At 37.1% G+C, this 21,169-nt stretch overlaps 1 long non-coding RNA gene across 2 annotated transcripts in view; it reads left to right on the top strand.

The window, feature by feature from the left end:
- Nucleotides 1-21,169, top strand: part of LOC125925922 (uncharacterized) — a 196,374-nt gene that overhangs the window by 133,308 nt on the left and 41,897 nt on the right. Inside the window, exon 5 of one of the 2 annotated variants that reach the window (XR_007458932.1) lies at nucleotides 126-19,981. The exons of the other annotated variant lie outside the window; for it this stretch is intronic. This is a non-coding gene — a long non-coding RNA (uncharacterized LOC125925922). Of the gene's footprint in view, nucleotides 1-125; nucleotides 19,982-21,169 lie in introns of those variants that run through there. 2 annotated transcript variants of the gene reach the window in all.

The following is a 21,169-nucleotide window of genomic DNA, read 5'->3' as shown; positions in this document are numbered from 1 at the left end:
CTTTACATCAAGATACACATAGGAATATATTGTGAATTATAAATAATTTGGGCTAATATAATACTTTTGTTGTAGCACTCAGATCAAAAACCCTTTTTTTCCCCTCTTCCCCTGTCTGGTGACAGTAAGTATCTACAGTTGTTTAGAATACTGAATGACTTGCAAATGACTTAGGAAACATGGGACTTCAATTCTCAAGCTTTGGTTTGTTAAATGAAAAGAAATGTCCAAGCAGCCAGTCATTTTTGTCATGTAGACAATCTTGAATCAGAACATAGTAGCTCTACATGTTGAAAACAATCCCACGCTGCTCAGTCAACCACAGCAGCTTTGACTTAAGACTTTCTATTTCACATCAGGTGATAACTTTTTTTCTGTGTGGCTTAGAGTGAAGTTTTGTTTTGAACAATTGATAGATACTTCAGTTCCCAAATTCCATGATTTGCTCACTAGTGTAAAAAATCATTATTTTATGATTGCATGCTTTCATGATTTTTGTTCACTCAGTCTTTATAGTTAGTTAAGGATAAAACCATTTATCACCTAAATTCCACATATATTTAACAATTTTCTGTATTGTTTTCCTTTGACATTGTGAAATGAAACCCACATTTTTTAGAATCACATACCAAACTATTATAAAAATGAAGTGTTAGAAATCAATTCAAATGTTAAATACAAAGGACATCCTTGGCTCATTAAGTAAAAATATCTCATTTAATGAGCAGGAAAGCACTGGAGCACACTGAACCCTGACACAAAGCAAATTATTTAAGTGATAAATTATATTTTATGGGGAGTGTAAAAGTTAATAATACTCAGGGGCACGGTAATAAATGCAGAGGTGTAACTGACTTCATCGACTGCTTTACTTACAAACATGCCATATGTACTTAGTTACTTGAGATGATCATAAAAAGAAAGAATAGCAACTACACAAAGATTCACAAAGCGACCTTAGTATGATTATTTTTCAGTTGCATTCCTTATGTTGTATGATTTTAAGAGATCCTTTCGTCTCTGTCTCTCTCTGTTTCTCTCTTTTTTTTCTCCCTGTCATTTGCAACATTCTGCTTCCTTCATTTTTGTTTTCACTTTTGGTCAAGTATTTGACCTTGTAGCAGTTAAAGCTGCAGCCTGCTCCTTATCTCTTGGCAGGCCTCATAAAATCAGCCATGCATTCATTCTCTCTGGTGGCCCACAAATGACCTCAGACCACACTTCATGAAGACCAACATGTCATATGAAGAAATGGGTGGGTTAGCTTTTGTATTGGCACCATCCTGGCTCTTTCCTAAGCAAACATTTCTCAGTAGAGTTGAACAGACCCATCAACAAATGTGGTCAATAATCCCCACCCGTGCTTTGCTCAGATGCACAGAGATCTGTTTGCCAAAGCCATCTCCACACAATAAGAGAGCAGGGAAGCCTGGCTGCACTTGTCTGGGTAAAATTAGGAGTATAGATTGAGGATGAGGTGCAAAGAAAGGAGGTGCTTCCTTTTCTTTTTTTAAATTTAAATGATATCTATTTTTTTTTCTGTTTTGAAATGAAATTGTTCCACTTTTTTTCTTGACGCCTGCCTGGTTTTGGATCATGAGCAAATTCTAATGCCATATAATTTTGCCTTTGTAGAGGTAGATTCTAGTTGAAAATGTAGCTTACTGATGCTACATGAATGATTTTTACTGCCTGGATTTGGAAAATAATATAGTTAGAATCTTTATTCAAAGCTGATTTTAGTCTATGGGATCACTTTGAGGTCAATTGCAGATTGGGAGGTAGAAAATTCCACTAATGCCAGAGCAAATATGACTTACAGTGGTGTTTCGCACCTCTGAGCCCTTGTGTATTCTATTTTTAATGCCTGGTTGCTTTTCTCTCTTGTCTGCTCAGCAAGGTCCAATAGACGTTTTAAACCCAGCTCAGAAATGCATTCCTCTGACCACTCTCTTCCTCTTTCTCTTCAGGTTCAGTTAATTACTCTTTCCATGCTCCTTTTTAAAAACATATTTATATTACTGTATTTTCTTCTCATAAAATACTTTATTGGTTGACATTTTCCATTAGGCTTTAAATTCATGAGTATAGAAACCCTGCTTTGGTAACCATTGTATACCTAACACCTAGACAGATAATGGCCCATAATGATGGAAGCAAGCATAAAGGAAGGACAGAAGGAGGGAAAGAAAACCTTTTTTTTTTTAAATAACTTCTTTCTAAAGTTTATTTATTTATTTTGAGAGAGAAAGTACAAGTGGGGGAAGGCCAGAGAGAGAGGGAGGCAGGGAGGGAGGGAGGGAGGGAGGGAGAGAGAGAGAGAGAGAGAGAGAGAGAGAGAGAGAGAGAAAATGAGAGAGAATCCCAAGCAGGTTCCCTTCTGTCAGTGCAGAGGCCTATGTGGGGCTTAATCTCCTAAACTGTGAGATCATGACCTGAGCTGAAGTTGGAGGCTTAACCAACTGAGCCACCCAGGTGCCCCAAGAAAACCTTTCTTACTATATATGGCACCCTTGTTTAAAACTTTTTTTTTAAGAAAAAGTCTTCCCTTCTTCTGGGCTGGTAGAGCTTTGGGCCAGGGTATAAGGCTTGGCTAGTGGAGAACTGGGTGGACTTTGGTTCTTACTCTTTGCTTCCTCAACCTGAGGAAAAAAAGGAATAAAGAGACAGAAAAGGAGAGATACAGGTAAGAATGAGAGATAGGGAGATACGTCTGTCTTTAGTCCTAAACTGTGGACTCCCTAACATAAAGACTGTATTTTCAAGTTTGAGATCTGGAGCCTTGCACATAGTAGCACTTTATACATATTTACTGCATTGAGTTGGGTTATTGATATTTGAGGTTGTGTCAGGTTCCTTTATATGCAGCATGGAATGGAAAGAGGAGGGATTGCTAAGAAAGAGGATAGTTGGAAAATGGAGAAAGGTTAGTATGGCAGTTGGAAGAGAGTTACTAACTGGAACTGGGTTTATTATTTAAGCATTTTCAAAGTATCTTTCTTGGTCTGGATTATAACCATCTTTAAAAGCAAATATATATAGAATTCATTTGGAATCATTTGATCCTTTGAAAGTAATGATTAATCTACCATCTGGGTGCCAGTTCTGTTCCTGCTACTTAATGGGGGCGATTTTGGGCAATTTAACTGCCTCAAGATTTGATTTGTTCAATTTTAAAGTCAGTATATACTGAGTATCTACTTCACAGGATGTTATGTGCTCGAGATGAGATAATGTTTGTAGTCTGCTTAGCACAGAGCTTGATATTGTTAATATTATTATTACCACAACTTAATGACAAAATATTTTGTAAACCTTTTTTCATGTGTCTACTTTTGTTTTTGCCTACGCCATTTATTTTTCTTTGGAAAATGACCTCTCTTTTACTCTTAGTTGATGGGGTTTCTGTGGAGGTGATGATATCTCTTGGCTACAGTGGTAGACACTTTCCAAAGCCAGTTCAATAGGAGCTAGTGAGTATCAGTGTGGAACTGGTGTATGAAGTGTTCTCTTTAGCTGGAGTTGCTGGTGACCATTTTCTCACTTTACATGGAGGACCTGCCTGAGATATTTGCCATTGCAAAAGATGGCAGATCCAAGTGTTTGCAGACCGAGAATGAGAAGGAAGGAAGGAAGGAAGGAAGGAAGGAAGGAAAGAAGGAAGGAAAGAAGGAAGGAAGGAAGGAAAGGAAGGAAGGAAGGAAGGAAAGAAGGAAGGAAGGAAGGAAGGAAGGAAGGAAAGAAGGAAGGAAGGAAAGAAGGAAGGAAGGAAGGAAAGAAAGAAAGAAAGAAAGAAAAGAAAGAGAAGGAAAGAAAAGGAAAGGAAGAAAGAAAAGAAAAGGAAAAGAAAAAGAAAAGAAGAGAGAAAAGAGAAAAGAAAAAAGAGATTGATTGATTCTAGGTGATATTGCTTGAGCATCTGGATACAGACCTGACTCTAGTTAGAACTGAAAGCTAGAACTATATCTGGACTTTTTAATATGTGAACTTTGATTAAGTAAGTTGGAGTTAGGTTTTTTGTTTTTTGTTTTTGTTTTTGGTTTTTTTTTGATTTGCAGATGAAACAGCCCAACTAACTGAGATTTGATTATGGTCATTCACAATGGGGCATTAGTGGCAATGGACCCCTCCCCTCTTCATGCTTATGATTGTGGGCTTCTTTGGCTTCTTCCTATTTGATGTCAATGTACCTATTTTTAGCAGGTATCCCTAGTTAAATTAGAATACTTAATGAAAATGAAATTTAGCTATTATCAGTGATAATTTATCTAGAATAAGGCACTAGCAATTAGAGGGTTTTTATTGAAATTAAAAAAAAAATTTTTAATCATACTTGTGTGCTTACCAGACTTCGCCAGGAAACTTCTCCAGGGAAGGGCCTGTGTCTCATTAATTTTGGTACACTTCGCCCCAGAAACAGTGTCTGTGGTTCATAGGTGGTCACTGAACATTTGTTGATTTTAATACACTTGACTACCTCAGATGTGGAAAATAGGCCTCTCTTCCCTTACCTCCCCAGCCTCCCTTCCCCCACCTTTCCTCCTTCCTTCCTTCCTTCTTCCTCTTTCCCTCCCTCCCTTCCTTCCTCCTTCCTTCCTCCTTCATTTTTCTTCCTTCCTTCCTTTATAAGAAAAATTTAAAAAAATACTAAAAAGTACAAAGAATTATAGAACAAGCCCTTGTTTCCACCTCACATTAACAACAACTAATGTTTTGCCGTGTTTTCTTCCCATCTTGAATCTTCCTTTTGACCTTTTCCAATTTTTTCTCCTACCACCTCTTTGGGTAACAATGGTCACTTGTGTGTGGTATGTTACCTATTTGTTTTGTATAACATTACACACCTGTGTGCCTCCATTAATGACATATAGTATATCACTGTTTTATTCATGCTTAATAAGTTACATTAATGGCATATTGCTGTACATATTGTCCAGTAAATTCTTTTCAGTCAACGTTATGCTTTTGTGATGTGTCCATTTTGATTGCTTTTAACTGTAGTCTAATATTTCATTGAGTTACTTTATTACATTACATTATCTTTTGAGGGACATGTAATGTCTTTTTACAGTAAGAGTATTTTATAAAACCTGCTTTTACAAGCAAAATCTTGTGTTTGGAATTTATAATAATTCCAATTTCAATTTTTGAATTGAGTCATTGGAAAACAAGTAGAAAAATGAAAATAAACAGAACCTCCATATAATCAATTTCACTAGATGCAGGTTTTCTTACTCTGCTTTCATATATTAAGTATCTGCACTGATACAGATATACCTTTATATTTTATTTTTCAGAAATATTTATCTCTAACTCAGTATAAAAGAATGCCATGATTATTTGCTCTGGCCCCACTGGCCCCTTTGTTGTTCTTTGAGCACTCCAGGCACACTCCCACCCCAGAACCTTTGTACCTGCTATTTCCTCTGCCAGCAACACTTCCCCAGACCTCACATGGCTTTGTCCTCATCTCCTTAAGGTCTGTGCTCAAATGTCACCATCCCAGTGAGGCTGCCCCGACTGCTGCCCTGACTGTCCTGTTTAAAATCACACTCTTCACCCTCTTGTTAGCACTCTCAATCCCTATTTTTTGCTGATTTTTTTCTCTCCAACATTTAATAACTTTCTATCTGTTGTAGTATATATATACTATATATTCTAATTTTTGTTTATCTTAAACAGGCAAAGCTCCATGAAAGTAGGGATTTCATCTGTTTTCTTTTTCCATTGCAGTATCCCCAATGTCGAGAATGATGAATAATAGCATATAATTATGCTCAATAGTATGTTGAATGAGTAAATGGAAAGTAGTAAAAATGAAAATTATAAGACAGTATGATGTGGAAGAAAGAAAAGCATAAGCTTCCCTCTTAGGAGTAACGTTTTGTTGTATTGACTTACAACATTTTCAGATGTTTTTTTTATTTAGTTGAGATCATGTAGCATATAGAATTTTTGAAAAAAGTGTGATCCTGTCTTTCTAGCTGTTACAATATAAGCAATTCCAGGTTTCAAACAGCCATCATATTTCCCCATACATATGTACCATATGCTATGTTACCAATTTCCTATTGGTTGAGATTTAGGTCATTTAAAATTTTGGATTTTGTAAATGACATCCTGATGAGTATTATTGTGCCTATATCTTCATCTGTATTTTGTAGTTTTAAAAATGTATTCACAGAAGTAGAATTACTGCATTTGAGTGAAAGATGCATATTGCCAGGTATTTCCCCCAAAGAGAGACAGTATCAAATTACACTCCTGTCCATGCTGTCTGAAAATATTTATTTCACCTCATTCTCATTATCCCTGAGTATTTTCAAATAAAACTAATTTGCTATTTTGTTAGGGAAAAAAGTAGTTATTTGTTTTAATTTGCATTTCTTTGGCATACAAGAAGAAGAGCAGAGAACCCTCTCTGTCCCTGCCCTTGTAAATGGTGGGAGGAAGAATGGCAATGCAGATAGGAGTGTTTGGGGTTGAGACACATCTATCCTAAATGTTCTCTCAGTTTAAGTCAGGAGAAAGGAGATAGAGGTCTAGAGGAACTCCCACAGAAAATTTTGCTGAATCTTAAGTGTGGGACTTGAAGAAGAGACTGCTTTGTAGAAGGCCTTGGCACCAAAGTGATTATGTGGGTGACCATTCAGGGGAAAGTGGAGATGATGCAGAGGGAAAGCTTATTATAACCCTTAGATAGCCCACGTAGAGCCCTGTGGTTAAGGGATTAGGGTGGGCTGCCTCGGCATCGGACCAAATTAGCGTCACAGACTTCAGGGCCCCAGTAGCAGCGAAAAGAGTGGAGGTGAAGCCTACTTGTCAGGGAGAGCAGCCTGTCTTGAGTAAGAGATTACAGTGTGAATGTAGAAGTGACAAATTCAGGAAATGTATAGAAATAACATTTGCTGGTGGGGGCATAGGAAAGGTGTTGGGAAGACGTGAAGGATAGTTTCCAGATGTCTGGCACAAGTAACTGGGTGAATTGTAATGCCATTTGCTAAGATATGGAATACTGGAGGAAGAAGAAGAAAAATACTTTTGGAGGGTTGGAATCAGGCTTTGATTTGTGGGCATATCAAGACTGGAACACCTTTGAAATATCCAAGTGGAGTTGTTTGAATAGACAATAGGAGACATGGGTCTGGGCCTCAGAAGAAAAACCTGCGTTGAAAATAGACATTTAGAAGCCATTGCAGTTCCTCTAGTAAATGAAGCCTGGGGTAGATTAGGAGGCCTACAAGAGAATGTGGAATGAGAAGAAAAGAGGCCTTTGAGCTGCATGAGCTCCAACAATTAATGGAGGAGGAGAAGACAAAGGAGTGTGGAGAAAATAGGCCAAAGAGTTAGGAGGAAAACTATGAGGATGTAATGTCAAGAGATCTAAAAGAAGTCTGTTTAAAGGAGAAGGGAAAGGTCAGCCATCAGCTACTGTAGAGAATGCAACTTCCTCCATTTGGTGCAAAGTGGTTGAAAATCATGAGTCTGTTGTGCTTAACAACAGAGAGGCCATTAGCCATCTACAGATGATCCCTGACTTATGATGGTCTGGCAAATTTTCAACTTTATAATAGTGCAAAAGTGGTATACATTCAGTAGAAACCGTACTTTGAAAATTTGCTCTATTCTTGGGCTAGCGATATGTGGTAAGATGCTCTCTTGTGATGCTGGGCAGCAAGTCCCATCCCCCAGTTAGCCACACAGTTGTTAGGGTAAACAGTAGACACACAACCATTCTGTACCCATATAACCCTCTGTGTTTCACTTTCAGTATAATACTCAATAAATTACATGACCTATGCAACACTTTATTATCAGCCAGGCTTTGTGTTAGCTGATTGTGCCAACTGTCAGCTGATGTAAATGTTCTGAGCACATTTAAAGTAGGCTAAGCTAAGCTATGATGTTTGGTAGGTTTGGTGTACTAAATGCATTTTCAATTTAGATATTTTTAGCTTTTGATGGGTTTATGGGGACATAGCCCGTAGGTCAAGGAACATCTCATCCTGTCCAGATTCTTTCTACCAGGCTGTTGCATCTATGCTCCTGATACTCTGAGATGTTTTGCTCACAATTTGCCCTTTCTGAAGAATTGCCCTTGTCCAAATGGAGGGAGTTGCATTCCCCACCTCTTCCTCCATAGTATGTTTGCAAATGTTTAACACTCAGCTTTCTGGAAAAGAAATTTATGCCTCTATCTGCCTGTGTCCATCTATCTGTCTAGTTTTATTATAAATTTTACTGATGTAAAAAGCATGTAGTATACAATAATAATCAAATGTCAAATATTCTTTATTCCAAATTCTATATAGCTAATTGATTTTTATGGAGTGCTTTCCTTTTTGTTTTCTTTCTTCTTTTCTTTCCACCAAACTTTTGTATTCATAGCCAATGTCTATGTATTCAAATGACTGACAAATGCAGTTACATAAATGCTGGTTGATATTTGTGTTTATGTTAATGAGTAGTATGGAAATGAAACAGCAGGTATGTATGCAGGATTTCACTCATTTGCCAATGGCATGAATGGCTTCTTTATTGAATCAGATAGTAGTTTTCACATACATCCAAAAGTATTTCCTTAACTTTTTTTGTGCTATTCACAATGTAATGGTTACTTCATTAAGGTTTTCTCCATCACCTTAAGGTTACTTGATTAAAAAACAGTAAACCAAGCCCTAATTTGTAGTGTCTGTCAACTTGTACATAAATACTCTCATCGTGACTGATTTAGTGCTACCAATGTGATGTTGTGAACCTGGAATTGGAAAGAGATGTTCATTAACATACCATTATATAGTAGTTCTACCTACAGCATATAATAGATGTGATTAACTTCAAGAACATGGATAAAATATAGCAACATAATTAGGAAGTGATGCATTTTGAGTACTTATTACCTTTGTTTTTAATATACTTTAATTGTAAATTTATATAATTTAATTTTTAATAGTAGCTGTGTTTAACAACCAGTTTGCAAAATTTTAAGAAATTTAAAAATTGGTTCTCACACACCACACAAGTCAGCTCCAGTAAGCCACTCCCCAATTCCACTCTTTATGCAGCTTACCACCAATGACTAACTGACGTGGAGGTAGACAAGTCCATCTCTTTTGCCTCTGTGGGGCAATTCATAGAACTCCCTGTGGATTTGGCTAAAGCTAGCCTCCAGTTGAGATGACATTCTTGCTTAGACTTTTCCCCTTCTGCCCAATTATGCTTCTCTCACTCCATTTTTCTGAGAGCATCCCATGAATAAATCATTTGCACAAGAATACCCATCTCAGGATCTGCTTCTGGGGAATCCACCCAAGACATTATCTTATTAAGAATACGTTTGGTAAGGCTAAAACCTAATTGACAAGAGTGAGGAGTGAATTGTAAAGTGAGGAAATGGAGACAGCTAGTGTATACAGATCGAGAAGAGCAATAATGAGTGAGAAAGTGAGTGGAAAGTGAGTGTACTATAAAGCTCATGGACATTGCTGGACCATGAAATAGAAACCAGGGTGGCGGGAGATGAGGCATTGGAATCAGTTCTTCTACTTTCTTCTCCCAATGTCTTATGGTGTATGTTTTTATTTTTGTTGTTAAACCTATAACTGTGAATTAAAAAAGTAAATATTTTACATCAAACTGTAACTGGCTATCTTTAGATGAGGGGATCATAACTGATTTTTTTACTTCTTTTTGCTCATCTAAATTGTTTTATTTTGTCACATTTTTCTTTTTTTTGGTGGTAAAATATATGTACCATAATATTTATCATTTAAATCATTTATAAGTGTACAGTTCAGTGCCATTAAATACAGTCATAGTGTTGTGTAACATCACCCACTGTCTACACTCAAACCATTTTATCATCCCCAACAAAACTCTGTACATGTTAAATAATAACTTACCCTCTGTTCTTCCCCCAGTCTCTGGTAACCTCAGTACTACTTTCTGTGTCCATGAACTTGCCTATTCTAGGTATCTCATGTAGGTGGAATCATCAATATCAATACACAATGTCTGACTTATTTAGTTAAGCATAATATTCTCAAGATCCATCCATGTTGTAGCACCTATCAAACTTTCGTTCCTTTTTATGGCCGAATAACATGCTATTGTATACATAGACCACGTTTTGTTTATCCATGCATCTGTTGATGGATGGATCTGTTGGGTTGTTTCTACCTTTTGGCTTTGGTGGATAACACTATTGCAAAATTTGGTATACAAATACCTGTTTATTTCTCTGCTTTCAATTTGTTTGGATATATACCTAGGAGTGGAAATGCTGGGTCATGTGATATTTCTGTTTAACCTTTTGAGAAACTGCCAAACTTGTCTGTAGCAGCTATATCATTTTATATTCCCACTAGCAATGAACAGTATTCCAATGTCTTCATGTCCTTGCATGCACATGTTATTTTCCAGTTTTAAAAAATCATAGCCATCTGAGAAGGTGAAGTGATATCTCAGAGTGGTTTTGATTTGTATTGTCTTAATGATGAATGAAATTTGAGTATCTTTTAATGTAGTTATTGGCCATTTGCATATCTTCTTTGGCGGAATGTGTATTCATGTCCTTTGCCTATTTTTGAATTGGGTTGTTTGTATTTTGTTTTTGGGTTGTAGGGGTTCTTTATACGTTAATATTAATCTCTTATCAGATAAGTAATTTACAAATATTTTTTGCTCATTCAATAGGTTATTTTTTACTTTCTTGGTAGTATCTGTTGGTACATAAAAGTGTTTAATTTTTATGAAGTCCAGTTTGTCTCTTTTATCTTTTGTTGCCTGTGCTTTTGATGTTACATTCATGAGATAATTGTCGAATTTAATGTCATGAAGATTTTCCCATGCTGGTCATTTCTGAAGGGTATTTTTTCTGGATATAGAACAGTAGGTTGACTTCTTTTTTTTAATTCACTATTTTAAATATGTTGTTTCATTATCTTCTAGCTTGCATTGTTTCTGATGAGCAAAGTGAGATTATTTTTTATCTTTGTTCTCTTGTATGTAACATGTCTTTCTTTTCCTATTTCTGTTTTTAAGGTACTATCACTGGTTTTCAGCAATTTGAATATCATGTGGCTTGGTGTTTTTTTGTTTGTTTATCCTGCTTGGAGTTCATTGAGGTTCTTGGTTCTGTGGATTTATAGTGTTCATCAAATTTATAAAAAAAAACATTCTGCGACTATATCATCAAATATATTTTTTGTTCCCCTTCTTTTTCTGGAATTCCATTTATCTATTTATGAGATCACTTAATGTTACTCCACAGATTATTGAGGCTTTGTTAAGTTCTCCCCCCCGCCCCCGCCGCCCAGTCTTTTTCTTCATATGCTTCAGGTTGGATAGAATTTACTATTATTTCGTTCTTTGCCAACTGCCCTCTGAGGAAAGTCTTAAGTCTTGATTTTATCCATGATTAGGAGGCAGGAATCACATAATTTATTGACAATACTATTCTTTTTGGAGGTCTTTAAAGTTTTATGGAAGAAAATAAGATCCCTGAAGCTAGATAGATGTAGATTTAAATGATATATACATCATTTAATAGCTGTGTAACTTTGGGAAAATTATACTCTAAACATCAGTTTTCTGCTCTATTAATAGGATTTATTCTACCTACTTTGTAGGGTTACTGTGAATGCATAGTGTTTAGTAAATGCTAGCTGTCTTCTGCTCACCCTTAAATTGTTCACTCTGGTTATGCCAACAGCCATGCTTTCGTTAGTTTTATGGACTAATAGGTACTTTAATGAGCCTGTCCTCTCAGCTGTGTTGACCATATGTTGACTTATCTTTCTGCAAGTTTTAAAATTTCTCTGTGATTCCACTGAGTTTGTTAGAAAATTGGACATAGCACTTTACCCACTAAATGAAATTTATTTAAACAAAAAAAGAGAAATCACCTAGATTTAAGGATCCCGTTAAGAAGGTAGGTCCCAGAAAGCCTAGGAAGACTCTTTATTTACTCAACTTTACTCTTTTTATTTCTAGTTTTTTCTCATTGCATAAATGTTACTACCCTCATAACCATGCTTCTTTAATCAAGTGCTGAGAATGGCAGCAAAAACAAAATAAGACAAAATTAAAAAAAAAATTTTAATGTTTACTAATTTTTGAGAGAGAAGGAGAGAGACAGAGAGAGAGCACGAGCATGAGCAGGGGAGGAGCAGAGAGATAGGGAGACAGAATCAGAAGCAGGCTCTAGGCTCTGAACTGTCAGCACAGAACTTGACGTGGGGCTCGAGCTCACAACCTCGAGATCATGACCTGAGCTGAAGTTGGACACTTAACCGATTGAGCCACCCAGGCGCCCCAAAAGAAGACAGTTTAATTGTCTCATACCCACTAAGAAACTCAGGCTGTGAGAAGCTGGAAGAGCAGGACCTTGCAGTGTTACTAAGTGAAGAGTGAAGAGTGTTTTACTGCCGTGAAGTGGATAAGGCTCAATGCCTGGAGATGCTGATCTGAGGTTATGACTCCAAAGACTCTATAATAGTACTGACCACCAGAACTTTCTGTGACGATGGACATGTTCTGTATCTGCACTGTTCATTATGGTGGTCACCAGTCAGCCGCAGATAGCTGTTGAGGCCTTGAAATATGGCTAAGGTGACTGAGGAACTGAATTTTTAATTTTATAATTTTAACTAATTTACATTTATATACTCATGTGTGGCTAGTGTCTGCCACAGTGGACAGTGTAGTTTTACTGCAATCCTATTTTTATTATCGGAAGAACTTGTAAGAAATCAACATACTTACAGATGGTCCTGTCAGCTTTCTACTGTAGATGTGAAAATTCTACTGTAGATGTGGCAAAGGTATTTGGACAGGCGGTTTATAAAACAAGAAAGAATATGTTGGGTATTGCATGTAGTGGAGTCCCTTGATACATATAGAGGCTCTTGAGTTAGGGAAAGGAAAGGACTCAGGTCATGTCAGTTTGACCCATGGAGTAATGGGTATCTGAATTTTTAAGTAATAATTTTTAGAACTTTATTTTAAACTTTGTTACTGATATGTACATCACCATCCTGTCCTACTTTTTTGACCTAAAATAGGTCCTTTCAGGCTAAATTAAGGTGTTATAAACCACATAGGAAAAATGAAGAGAATTTGTGATATGTTAGAAAATCATGTTTAGAATGTATCACCTTTATTTTTTTTGTTTTGTTTTGTTTTTTTTGTATCACCTTTAAAAGAAGTGCTTGTTGCTACATTCTTCTTAAAAATCAATTTACAAATAAAATCATTTCAATAACATATTTAAATAGAACTAATAATCTTTACTGTCACTTTCACATGTATTGTCTCATTTATTCCTGTCATTGGCCCTGTGAGTCAAATAGAGAGGGCATTATTTCTGCTTTACAGATGTGACTGTTGTGGCTTCAGAGAAGTTCAGTGACTTGCCCTTGGTCACTGAGGAGGTGAACTCAAACAGTATTACTCATTTTTTATTCTTCCCCGCATCTGCTAGCTATACTAGTTCATGAGGCCACTTGACTTTTTAAATTGATGACTGGTTCTTTCAGCATCTTCAAAACATCATGACTTCAAGCTTGTGTGGCCTCACCCTTATAATTTCTATGCTTCAAGAGGAAGACAGCTTCGATTCATGTCAGTTGTGTAAAATTAATGGTACCCTCATATTTTATTTAATAAATATTAATGGTTGGATTTGGCAGAGGGCAGGGGGCTATTTTAGACCTTTACTGTAAAGAAGATCATTATCACATCCCCAAATTTGATTTCTAGAGTGCTTATTTATCAATATTTATTAGACGCTTTGGTTGGCTCTAATTATCCTTCCTAGTTCATGGCACAGAGCTCCTGTCAGGCAGTGTCACCCCGGCTAAGTGTATTCGAGTGCACTTATTTAGCTGTTCTGTCATTTGACAGAGGTTTGTCCTGTCTTTGAGATATAACTCGGTTGTTGTCGTTTCTGTCAGCACACGATACAATAGAAATCCTAAATCAATAACACTTTTTATTCCTATGCAGTTGATGCAGAACAGCCTGCTTCACATTGAGGTTTAATGTGTTGTAAATTAATTATCTGGAATGAATACAGGGTCAATGGACCTTGGTATGACCAGGATGTAATGTTAAAGTGTTCCATTTCCTCCTCCACGTCTCAGCATTCTTACTCTGTCTTTTGTGCACGTCTGTTATGCCTTCGTCTGCAGTAAGCTCCCTAAAGAGTAGTTAATGCCCCTCTAGGGATTGATCGATAGAAAAAAATTTGCTTTACCATAAATTTGCTAAACTATTTTCTGCCCTCCAGGCAAAAATGGGACATTTTTATTTGTAATACATATAGTTGTACTTAAAAAAAAAGAACATTTAATTGGAATTTGTAATTGCCAAATTCAAACTATCATACATTTTCTCTTAATTCAGAGTGATATCTAAAAGATTTGTGCAAATACACGTGGGTTTCATTTTCTCCCGCTCTCTATTGGAAATGAGGATAGTTATTTATTTTTCAGAATTCAGTTCAAGAAAAGATAACTTTGCCCCATAATCTAAATGTGGATATGATGGCAACCCCATTTCAAATGATATAAAATCAGGTACAGCGAAGTAGATTTTCCATCAGAACCAGAGCAATTAAAAAGCAGGAATTCACTAAGTTTTAAAGTACTCAATTTTCTATTTTCTTTAAAATAAGAATGAGAAAGCAAACTCCATTATAGTTTCGAGGGTAGCTCTGCTATTAGTAGCTATAGAAACAAGGTAACCAGGTAGCGAATAACAGAAAAAGAGGGAGAGAGGGAGGAACAGAATATGAATACGGCAAAGGAAACAGTCAACCTAGCTGTAACGCTTAAGTACTAATATTGTGATTTAGGAACAGGCGAATTGGGAAGTAGATTAGCCAACATCTTTGCTGGTTTATCAGTATGAACACTTCATTGTTAATGCGTGGTTTCTCTGACACGTAGGCATATGGTACGGCACCCAAGCAAAAGAAATAGAACCGTCTTTGCAGGAGAGGTAGTAGAGAATGGAGATACAAATACACAACGCTAAATTGCAGGAAGCCCACTGGGGTCAGTTTCATGATTTTTTGCAGAAGCCTTTTCCCTGTCAGGTTAAGGGATGGAGAGTGGAACCAAACTTGCTTTACTTCCCTTGACAACGAGGTCAACACCACTTGTAAATCTGACCTCCTCCCATTGCAGCTGTGTCAAAGGTGGGGCACTCAGTGGGACACTGATTTCATACAAGACAGCACATTTTCCAAACTCCAACTTGCCACATGCCTGGTGAAAATGCCTCTGATCTTAGTTTAAGTTCTCCGGGAATATTTTCAGCTTAGACTTTATCCTCACATGTGTCCTGGATCATCAGACTGTATTACATTGTCGCTTGATCTTTAGAAACAAACACCCTAACAACCAAGCTGGATGCTCTACATGGACAGCTTTTTGAGTCAACAGAGTGTGTTTTCTCACTCGTTAAAGCCTGAGAGGATTGTGCAGTTACAAAAGATAGCCTCTGTGCTTCTATTTCAGAGCGATAAATTATGAAATATCCCAACTGCTAAAACCTAAGCTTTAATAAAAGGGAGACATACATTTTCAGTGTATCATCATCTTGAGCTACTAAACAGAGTAACAAAGAGGTCAGTGTGTGCCAAATACAGAAGCAAACAAATGATTTCAGTTTTTCAGAGTGAAATTATATATTCATTCCAAAAGGCAGTATCATATAATGGTTAAGAACAGGGGTCAGCACCCTAGAGCCCCAGGGCAAATCTAGTCATCCACCTGCCTGTTTTTTAAATAAAGTTTTATTGATATAGTCATGCCTATTTACATATTGTCTGTGGCTGCTTTCCCACTGCCAAGGCAAATTGAGTAGCTGTGGTAGAGGCTATATGGACTGCAGATTTGAAAATATTTACTATCTGGCTCTTATGGGAAAAGTTTGCCAACCCCTAGTAGAGTGTGGGTTTTTGTGTCACATTGTCTGGCTTTGAATCCTGGCTTCAGTATTTACTGGCTGTGGTACCTGGAGCAGATATTCTTTATGTTTCAGTCTCCTAACCTATCAAATGGGCATACCAATAGCAATTTCCTTTTAGGTTGCTTTGGAGATTATATGACTTAATGCGTATTATTTTAGGAGTCCACCTGGCTTGGAGTAATCAATCCTATTCTACTGCTCCCCTATTCTTAAACTTCTCAGAAAGCGTTCTGGATCTCTACTAAAATTGTTTTGGCTTTTTATTGTGCATAGGACAGTTTTGTATTTTTAGAAACATTAAATGTGTAGGCATCAAGACTCTTATTTCTTAAAAGCATACACATAGGCAGCCTATTCTTATTAGAAGAAATAATAACTTTGGTCACCTATGGAATTTTCACTTATTTAAAATTGCTAGCATTGTTCATATTTTGGCACCAAATGTGGTTCACAAAGAAATTCAATTACTTATTCTTAAAATACTGCAAGAAGACTGGCAGAAGCAAATCTAAACCATGCTACGTGGCAGAGGTATAGGATGAGGCAGACAGAAGAAATGTGGATAGCTCATTGTGAGAGAACCAAGCCCATGTCTTTGAAACCTTAACTTATGTTCTTCCGACAGAATAAGAGTCCACATCCTATGGGACTGGGGACCAAGGAGTCACAGGGAATTATTCTCAGTGGCTCCTGGCTGGTTGTACTAGAAAATGTTGCCACATTGGCAAAGTACGTCTCCCATGGCCCCTTCCTCTGCCTGGTGCCCTCTCTTTGCAGTCTTCAGCTGTTCTCAAGTCCCTAATGCATTACACTCCTCAGGCCAGACTGTTTCCAAAGTGACTAATGTTCCAAATGATCTTTTCCTGCTCACCCCACAGTTCCTGAGCAAAATTCTCAGTTTGGAACCCATCTATTCCAAGCCCAAAACTGAGCTGATCAAAGTGACTCCTTCTCAAGGAATATTTGTATTTCAAAAGGAGAATGTTTAATACAGATGAAACTCTAACTAGTGAGGTGTTTCTGAGCAGCAGGACCTTTGTCATGCTTTTTCTAGTTGAACTCCCTTTTTCCTCATTACCATTAGTCAGCGATTTAGCACCCCTGACTTCTGAAAGATTGTCAAATCTTGCACTAGGCCAGATTGTATTGTGCTTATCTTATTCAAGAAAACATCCCAAAGCACCATGTGTATAGTAGATTCTCCTTGTGCTATATTGGATTGGATGTCACAGTGTAGTAACTCTAATGAGTGCTCCCTCAAACCCCCAAATGGCACCAAACTGTGCCGAGTATGTCTTAACTACATCAGCATGGAAACTGGGGAGTTGCATGTAAAGAACTCCAAAGCAATCAAGCATATACTGAATTTCCTTTCTGTTCAGCCCCTCCCAGTTAGGAAATTGCCTGTTTGATGGAGAATTTAGAGGTATAGTTCCTACTGGGCAGATGGAATTTGTGATTCTTTCACAAGTATTGTACTTTAACTTATCACTCTTTAAACTCTGTTGAGGCACTTTGAGTTCATTTCAACTTGTCTTGAGTTTGAAGGACTCTATATAACCCCTTTCATAAAGTATCCTGGATGGTGCCAGGTACATGGTTTGATTTGCTTAATCTGTGTCTAATAACATCAGTATATCCTGGTTAATTGTATTAGAATCCCGAATTGATGGAGTTCCTTTCTTCCTGAGAATTTAACTTATTTTCCCAAAGGTTTTATTTAGAACACCAGTGTAAGTTAGAGGGCAGTTTCCATTATTTCATCATTTTTGTGGAGAGGCTTGGTGTCAGTGTGACTGACTTATCCAAGGTCAGCCATTTTTCAGATATGGACCTGGGATGACGACTCAGGCTCCTTCCAGCCCCGACCAGTTCTCCATTGTAGACCACACTGCTTCAGTGTCTTGGACTGCTACTGTGGCACCATGCTGTGGTTTCATGTTGTGAACTCGCTTTTAAAGAAACTGTTTAGTTTGAAACTGAGACCTTTGGATTAGGTTGCAGATGAACCGACCTTACACCAAATGCCTCCCCATGATGAGAATGAAGGGGAGCTGTTTCGCCCTCACATACCAGCTCTAGGCAAGATTCAGACAAACTTGCTTCTGTGTGAAAGGACTTCTTTCTTCACCCAGTACATAAAATAAGGACAATAGAATGAGTTTTAGAGATGAGCACAAAATGCCTACATTTGAGACTCTTTGCCATGTAACTAGGCATGAATTACTTGGGTAATAAGTTATAGACGTTTGACTTTTTTCAACTGCAATAAAAAGTAAAGTTTTTTGTTTGTTTGTTTGTTTGTTTTTGTTTTGAAATCGATACCTGGAAAGGAACTGTAGCAGGAATGGTGAGAAGGTAGCATTTTGAGATGGTAGGGGCTCTACTCTGCTATTTATACCATTGGGTAAGAACTTTCATTTCAAAGAGATTTGGCTTTACTTTTGGGCTAAGACCACAGTCACTTTAACACTTGTTCTTTGTCTTATACCCTCACCATATACCACCTTGAAGTGATGTTGGGAAACAAGGTCATTTCTGGAGTTGGTTGCAGTGCGGCTGCTTGTTGGTTTGTGTGAATCTGGCTTCTGCACCTGGAGTGAGAATACTATTTAATCTGTGGAGACCACAGCTCCTCTTGGGCATAGTTGCTTTAAATGGCAACTATATATTTACAGTGAAAATGAAAATATCTTCAGGGGTGCCTGGGTGGCTTAGTTGGTTAAGCGTCTGATTTCAGCTCAGGTCATGATCTCACAGTTCATGGGTTTGTGCCCTGCATCAGCTTTGTGGTGACAGCTCAGATCCTGGAGCCTGCTTCGGATTCTTTGTCTCCCTCTCCCCTGTTTGTGCTCTCTCTCTCTCTCTCAAAAAATAAATAAACATTAAAAAATTAAAAAAAGAAAGAAAATATCTTCAAATGCCTCACAGAGAAAAGAAGAGCTTTTATGGATTGCTCACATCAGTTCTTTCTGTGTATTTACATTTTTTTCATTTTTTGTTAATGTCATTCTTACTTTTGACAGGCTTCATTGATGATTAAAATTATTGTAACATTGTGTTATAAGCAAGATATTTCAAGTAAACAAGAGATGTAGTACAGGAAGAATTTACATTGAGATAGGAATCAATGGGCAGACTTTTGCACAGTATGATTATCAGGGATGACATAAGAAGAGGTGGGTTCTGAGATAATGTAAAAGGAAGAAGAAAAATACATTCTGTGAAGCAAAGCAGTTGTTTCTGGAGAGAACTGTGAAACATCCATGAAACATATATGGTAGTTTGGCTGTTGTTCTCATGATTCCTGTACCTTGAATGCAGTTGTTGATTGATTTTCCTTACTCTTACTCTGTACAAGATAGTAACTCAGGCCAATGGGTCCATAGCAAGCAAAGCAAGTGGAAGAAATTACACATTGAAAACAGTCCATAAATGGTATGGTCAATTCCCCCAAAATTGAAAGATGGATGTATTGAACAAAACTGCTGGGGGCTTTGGAAAAGTACATTTAAAGTAAAAAAAAAAAAAAAAAAAAATTGGAGCACCTGAGCAGCTCAGTCAGTTGAGCATCTGACTTCAGCTCAGGTCATGATCTCACAGTTTGTGAGTTCGAGCCCCGTGTTGCACCCCGTGCTGACAGCTTGGAGCCTGGAGCCTGCTTCATATCCCATGTCTCCCTTTCTCTCTGCCCCTCCCCTGCTTGGCTTCTGTCTCTGTCTCTCAAAAATAAATAAACATTAAAAAAATTCTTTTAAAGTAAAAAAAAAAATTAAAGAAGTAAAAGGGAATGACTATAATTTTTTAGAAATATTTTATTATTCATACTTTGCAGGTGAGGAAAGTGAAATTTTGAAAGGTGAAGTAGCTTCACTAAGATCACAGAGCTACTTAGTGGTAGGGCTGGGATTCAGGAAAAAGTCTGCTTGGCTCTGAAATCTCTCACTTTTTTAGTGGTAACTTCAGGAAGGATGGGAGAAAGAGGGCATCTAATATAGAATAAGACACATTATCGGGTGAGATAGAGGGGAAATAAACCAATTTAAGAGACTGTGGGCAGCGGTGGGCTTCCTGAGGGCAGAAACCCTTGGAATTTTTGCAACTCTCCCCTTCACCTTCATCCCAACCCAGTAAAATTGCAAGTTATTTACAGATGCAGTAGAAATGCCTTAGCTACTTAAGGAGAAAACTAATTTTAAGGATGTCTAGTATAATAAGAAAATTAATAGCACTTATTTTTCTCTGTTTTGCATGATTACTCAGATGGAACTAAGGCATTATGTATATATTTCACACATCTTTTCACTGTCTTCCCCTCCATTAACTACTTAGTATCCCAAGATGATACAGTATTATTAAATACATCAGTATAATTCCTTTAAATGCTTTACATAATTAATTTACATCATAGAAAATATAGAATATAGTCTACTCTTCCCTTCATATAACTGATCTGCATTTTATGTTATGTGAACAGAAAAAATCAATAATTTGTTATTTATCCATGCCTTCCCAGATGAAGGTAGTCTACTAAAAATTTATGTGTGAACTGGTGAATTCATCAACTTTGTCACAAGTATGCATTAATTGATACTTGTGACTGCAAACTTCTTTTCTTTTCTTTTCTTTTCTTTTCTTTTCTTTTCTTTTCTTTTCTTTTCTATCTTTTCTTTTCTTTTTTTTGAAAGATAGAGAGAAAGAGAGAGAGAGTGCAGAAGAGAGGGGCAGAGGGTAAGAGAGAGAGAGAATCTTAAGCCCCAACGTGGAGCTCGATCCCATGACACTGGAATCATGCATGACCTGAGCCAAAATCGAGTTAGATGCTCAACTGACTGAGCCACCCAGGCAACCCTGCAAACTGTTTTTTTTTTTTTTTTTTCTTTAGGGATCTACTATCCTAAATGCTATTCTAATGTTAATAGCAAATATAATTTCTGTAGCTGTGTCTCTGTTATCTTCAGTTCCATGAAATGTCTTGTAAGTTAGTTTAATTGTTAATAAATCCAAATCTAAATTATCCTATCAGAATGATTTATTAATTTAGACAGAAATTTTATTTTGCAATATTTCTTACATGAACCATTTAATATCCAGATTGTCTCATGAACCATTCAATATCCAAATCATTTTAGAAGAGAGCCATAAACAAAATATGCAGTAACTTGGGTTTCTATCTGTTACATTTAGGGAT

Source organism: Panthera uncia, chromosome F1 (assembly GCF_023721935.1).
Source record: "Panthera uncia isolate 11264 chromosome F1, Puncia_PCG_1.0, whole genome shotgun sequence".
NCBI classification, from domain to species: Eukaryota; Metazoa; Chordata; class Mammalia; order Carnivora; family Felidae; genus Panthera; species Panthera uncia.
The sequence above is the reverse complement of the archived record's forward strand: the minus strand, read 5'-3'. Positions and strand labels throughout refer to the sequence as shown.